Below are 6703 nucleotides of genomic sequence, written 5' to 3' on the forward strand. Positions count from 1 at the left end.
CGAAAACGGGCGAATTTCTCAGGTTTTTACTACATATGAACACTTTTAACATTCTCCCGTGCAACGCGGCTGCTAGTTCTCCTTCCATGCAAAATGTTAAGTTCCTAGCTCAAGTCCAAGGCACCAAAGCCAGCTAAAATGTCAATAATCGATAACTAAAACTTGAATTGTACTACTTCTTACAGGCTATTACATCTTCTTAGAAGCTTCATCTGTGTTCTACTATGGTGCTTTTAGTGTCTCCGCATACCGCAACACGCGACATAGCTTTGCAGACGATAAGTGCAAACGTTTCAGAGAGAAGAGCGGCCAATGTGACGATCTGGCTTTAAGTCGATTCCATAGCAAATGACGAAAACGGACGGATTTCTCAGGTTTTTACTACATATGAACACTTTTCACATTCCCCCGTGCTACGCGGCCGCTAGTCCTCCTTTCATGCAAAATCTTAAGTTCCTAGCTCATGTCTAGGTCACCAAAGAAGGTTAAAAACTCAATAATCCATAACTAAATCTTTAATTGTACTACTTCTTACTGGCTATTACATCAACTTAGAAGCTTCATCTTTGTTCTACTATGGTGCTTCTAGTGTCTCCGCATACCGCAGCATGCGACATAGCTTTGCAGAAGATAAATGTAACCGTTTCAGACAGAAGAGCGCCCAATGTGACGATCTGCCTTTAAGTCGATTCGATAACAAATGACGAAAACGGACGGATTTCTCAGGTTTTTACTATATATGAACACTTTTCACATTCTCCCATGCAACTCCGCTCCTGGTCCTCCTTTCATCCAGAACGTTGAGGTCCTAGCTCATGTCCAACGCACCAAACCAGCTAAAAAGTCAATAATCGATATCTAAAACTTGAATTGCACTACTTCTTACTGGCTATTACATCAACTTAGAAGCTTCATCTGTGTTCTACTATGGTGCTTTTAGTGTCTCCGCATACCGCAACACGCGACATAGCTTTGCAGACGATAAGTACAACCGTTTCAGGGAGAAGAGCGGCCAATGTGACGATCTGGCTTTAAGTCGTTTCCATAGCAAATGACGATAACGGACGGATTTCTCAGGTTTTTACTACATATGAACACTTTTCATATTCTCTCGGGCAACGCGGCTGCTAGTCCTTCTTTCATGCAAAATCTTAAGTTCCTAGCTCATGTCCAAGGCACCAAACAAGGGTAAAAAGTCAATAATCCATAACTAAAACTTGAGTTGTACTACTTCATACTGGCTATTATATCAACTTAGAACCTTCATCTGTGTTCTACTATGGTGCTTTTAGTGTCTCCGCATACCGCATCACGCGACATAGCTTTGCAGACGATAAGTACAACTGTTTCAGAGAGAAGAGCGGCCAATGTGACGATCTGGCTTTAAGTCGATTCGATAGCAAACGACGAAAACGGACGGATTTTCAGGTTTTTACTACATATGCACACTTTTAACATTCTCCCGTGCAACGCGGCTGCTATTCCTCCTATCATGCAAAATGTTAAGGACCTAGCTCATGTCCAAGGCACCAAAGCCAGTTAAAAACTCAATAATCGATAACTAAAACTTGAATGGTACTACTACTTACTGGCTATTAAATCAACTTAGAAGCTTCATCTGTGTTCTACTATGGTGCTTTTAGTGTCTCCGCATATCGCAACACGTGACATAGCTTTGCAGTCGATAAGTACAACCGATTCAGAGAGAAGAGCGGCCAATGTGACGATCTGGCTTTAAGTCGATTCGATAACAAATGACGAAAACCGGCGGATTTCTCAGGTTTTTACTACATATGAACACTTTTAACATTCTCCCGTGCAACGCGGCTGCTATTCCTCCTTTCATGCAAAATGTTAAGGTCCTAGCTCATGTCCAAGGCACCAAAGCCAGCTAAAAAGTCAACAATCGATAACTAAAACTTGAATTGTACTACTTCTTACTGGCTATTACATCAACTTAGAAGCTTCATCTGTGGTCTACTATGGGGCAGCTAAATAGTCAATAATCGATAACTAAAACTTGAATTGTACTACTTCTTACTGGCTATTACATCAACTTAGAAGCTTAATCTGTGTTCTACTATGGGTCTTTTAGTGTCTCCGCATACCGCAACACGCGACATAGCTTTGCAGACGATAAGTACAACCGTTTCAGAGAGAAGAGCGGCCAATGTGACGATCTGGCTTTAAGGCGATTCGATAACAAATGACGAACACGGACGGATTTCTCAGGTTTTTACTACATATGAACACTTTTACATTCTCCCGTGCAACGCGGCCGCTAGTCCTCCTTTCATGCAAAATCTTAAGTTCCTTGCTCATGGCCTGATACCCTCCCTGCCCTTTTACGTGATGACGTTGCTATGGCGGACCTCGTGTTGAGTTTTATTCGGGCAGTGGGTTTTTATCGTATGATTTGAGTGTTTGTCCTTTTATTTCCTGTATTGACTTGGGCCTTTGGCCTGTGGTTTTAACTGTGGGTTTTTATGTCATTTGGTGGTTGGCTTTTCCTTATTTTCATGGTCGGCCAACCACCATCACACTCGGTGCGATTTTAGTTCTGTTTGTCTGGTCTTTGTCTGCCTTTCTTGTATTGTGTCGTCCCTTGTCTCAGTTCTCCGTTTTTAACGACTGACAGTTTTTATTTCGTGTGATTTTATCGTGGAACAAGGGACCGATGACCTTAGCAGTCTGGTCCCTTCAATCCCACACCCAACCAACCAATCCTAGCTCATGTCGAAGGCAACAAAGAAGGGTAAAATTTCAATTATAGATACCTAAAACTTGAATTGAACTACTTCTTACTGGCTATTACATCAACTTAGAAGCTTCATCTTTGTTCTACTATGGTGCTTCTAGTGTCTCCGCATACCGCAGCATGCGACATGGCTTTGCAGAGAACAAATGTAACCGTTTCACACAGAAGAGCGCACAATTTGACAATCTGCCTTTGAGTCGATTCGATAACAAATGACGAAAACGGACGGATTTCTCAGGTTTTTACTACATATGAACACTTTTAACATTCTCCCGTGCAACGCGGCTGCTGTTCCTCTTTTCATACAAAATGTTAAGGTCCTAGCTCATGTCCAAGGCACCAAAGTCAGCTAAAAAGTCAATAATCGATAACTAAAACTTGAATTGTACTACTTCTTACTGGCTATTACATCAACTTAGAAGCTTCATCTGTGTTCTACTATGGTGCTTTTAGTGTCTCCGCATACCGCAACACGCGACAAACCTTTGCAGACGATAAGTACAACCGTTTCAGAGAGAAGAGCGGCCAATGTGACGATGTGGCTTTAAGTCGATTCAATAACAAATGACGAAAACGGATGGATTTCTCAGGTTTTTACTACATATGAAAACTTTTCATATTCTCTCGGGCAACGCGGCTGCTAGTCCTTCTTTCATGCAAATTCTTAAGTTCCTAGCTCATGTCCAAGGCACCAAAGAAGGATAAAAAGTCAATAATCCATAACTAAAACTTGAGTTGTACTACTTCTTACTGGCTATTATATCAACTTAGAACCTTCATCTGTGTTCTACTATGGTGCTTTTAGTGTCTCCGCATAGCGCAGAACGCGACATAGCTTTGCAGACGATAAGTACAACTGTTTCAGAGAGAAGAGTGGCCAATGTGACGATCTGGCTTTAAGTCGATTCGATAGCAAACGACGAAAACGGACGGATTTCTCGGGTTTTTACTACATATGAACACTCTTCATATTCTCTCGGGCAACGCGGCTGCTAGTCCTCTTTTCATGCAAAATCTTAAGTTCCTAACTCATGTCCAAGCACCAAAGAAGGGTAAAAAGTCAATAATCCATAACTAAAACTTGAATTGTACTACTACTTACTGGCTACTACATCAATTTAGAAGCTTCATCTGTGTTCTACTATGGCCTTTTAGTGTCTCCGCATACCGCAGCACGCGACATAGCTTTGCAGACGATAAGTACAGCCGTTTCAGAGAGAAGAGCGGCCAATGTGACGATCTGGCTTTAAGTCGATTCGATAACAAATGACGAAAACCGGCGGATTTCTCAGGTTTTTACTACATATGAACACTTTTAACATTCTCCCGTGCAACGCGGCTGCTGTTCCTCTTTTCATGCAAAATGTTAAGGTCCTAGCTCATGTCCAAGGCACCAAAGTCAGCTAAAAAGTCAATAATCGATAAATAAAACTTGAATTGTACTACCTCTTACTGGCTATTACATCAACTTAGAAGCTTCATCTGTGTTCTACTATGGTGCTTTTAGTGTCTCCGCATACCGCAGCACGCGACATAGCTTTGTAGACGATAAATGTTGCCGTTTCAGACAGAAGAGCGGCCAATGCGACGATCTGGCTTTAAGTCGATTCGATAACAAATGACGAAAACGGACGGATTTCTCAGGTTTTTGCTACATATGAACACTTTTCACATTCTCCCGGGCAACGCGGCTGCTAGTCCTTCTTTCATGCAAATTCTTAAGTTCCTAGCTCATGTCCAAGGCACCAAAGAAGGGTAAAAAGTCAATAATCCATAACTAAAACTTGAGTTGTACTACTTCTTACTGGCTATTATATCAACTTAGAACCTTCATCTGTGTTCTACTATGGTGCTTTTAGTGTCTCCGCATACCGCAGCACGCGACATAGCTTTGCAGACGATAAGTACAACTGTTTCAGAGAGAAGAGCGGCCAATGTGACGATCTGGCTTTAAGTCGATTCGATAGCAAACGACGAAAACGGACGGATTTCTCAGGTTTTTACTACATATGAACACTCTTCATATTCTCTCGGGCAACGCGGCTGCTAGTCCTCTTTTCATGCAAAATCTTAAGTTCCTAACTCATGTCCAAGCACCAAAGAAGGGTAAAAAGTAAATAATCCATAACTAAAACTTGAATTGTACTACTACTTACTGGCTATTACATCTATTTAGAAACTTCATCTGTGTTCTACTATGGTGTTTTTAGTGTCTCCGCATACCGCAGCGCGCGACATAGCTTTGCATACGATAAGTACAGCCGTTTCAGAGAGAAGAGCGGTAAATGTGACGATCTGGCTTTAAGTCGATTCGATAACAAATGACGAAAACGGACGGATTTCTCAGGTTTGTACTACATATGAACACTTTTCACATTCTCCCGTGCAACTCGGCTGCTAGTCCTCCTTTCATGCAAAATATTAAGGTCCTAGCTCATGTCCATTGCACCAAAGACAGGTAAAAAGTCAATAATCGATAAATAAAACTTGAATTGTACTACTTCTTACTTGCTATTACATCAACTTAGAAGCTTCATCTGTGTTCTACTATGGTGCTTTTAGTGTCTCCGCATACCGCAGCACGCGACATAGCTTTGCAGACGATAAGTACAACCGTTTCAGAGAGAAGAGCGGCCAATATGACGATCTGGCTTTAAGTCGATTCGATAACAAATGACGAACACGGACGGATTTCTCAGGTTTTTACTACATATGAACACTTTTCACATTCTCCCGGGCAACGCGGCTGCTAGTCCTCCTTTCATGCATAATCTTAAGTTCCTAGCTCATGTCCAAGGCACCAAAGAAGGGTAAAAAGTCAATAATCCATAACTAAAACTTGAGTTGTACTACTTCTTACTGGCTATTACATCAACTTAGAAGCTTCATCTGTGTTCTAGTATGGTGCTTTTAGTGTCTCCGCATACCTCAGCACGCGACATAGCTTTGCAGACGATAAGTACAACCGTTTCAGAGAGAAGAGTGGCCAATTTGACGATCAGGCTTAAGTCGATTCGATAACAAATGACGAAAACGGACGGATTTCTCAGGTTTTTACTACATATAATCACTTTTCACATTCTCCCGTGCAACTCGGCTGCTAGTCCTCCTTTCATGCAAAACGTTAAGGTCATAGCTCATGTCCAAGGCATCAAAGCCAGCTAAAAAGTCAATAATCAATAACTAAAACTTGAATTGTACAACTTCTTACTGGCTATTACATCAACTTAGAACCTACATCTGTGCTCTACTATGGTGCTTTTAGTGTCTCCGCATACCGCAGCACGCGACATAGCTTTGCAGACGATAAGTACAACCGTTTCAGAGAGAAGAGCGGGCAATGTGACAATCTGGCTTTGAATCGATTCGATAACAAATGACGAAAACGGACGGTTTTCTCAGGTTTTTACTACATGTGAACACTTTTCACATTCTCCCGTGCAACTCGGCTGCTAGTCCTCCTTTCATGCAAATTGTTAAGGTCCTAGATCATGTCAAAGGCACCAAAGCCAACTAAAAGGTCAATAATCGATAATTAAAACTTGAATTGTACTACTTCTTACTGGCTATTACATCAACATAGAAGCTTCATCTGTGTTCTACTATGGTGCTTTTAGTGTCTCCGCATACCGCAAGCACGCGACATAGCTTTGCAGACGATAAGCACAACCGTTTCAGAGAGAAGAGCGGCCAATATGACGATCTGGCTTTAAGTCGATACGATAACAAATGATGAAAACGGACGGATTTCTCAGGTTTTTACTACATATGAACACATTTCACATTCTCCCGTGCAAATCGGCTGCTAGTCCTCCTTTCATGGACAACGTTAAGGTCCTAGCTCATGTCCAAGGCACCAAAGAAGGGTAAAAAGTCAATAATCGATAAGTAAAACTTGATTTGTACTACTTCTTACTGGCTATTACATCGACCTAGAAGCTTCAT

Source organism: Schistocerca gregaria, unplaced genomic scaffold (genome assembly GCF_023897955.1).
Source record: "Schistocerca gregaria isolate iqSchGreg1 unplaced genomic scaffold, iqSchGreg1.2 ptg000721l, whole genome shotgun sequence".
Classification (NCBI taxonomy): domain Eukaryota; kingdom Metazoa; phylum Arthropoda; class Insecta; order Orthoptera; family Acrididae; genus Schistocerca; species Schistocerca gregaria.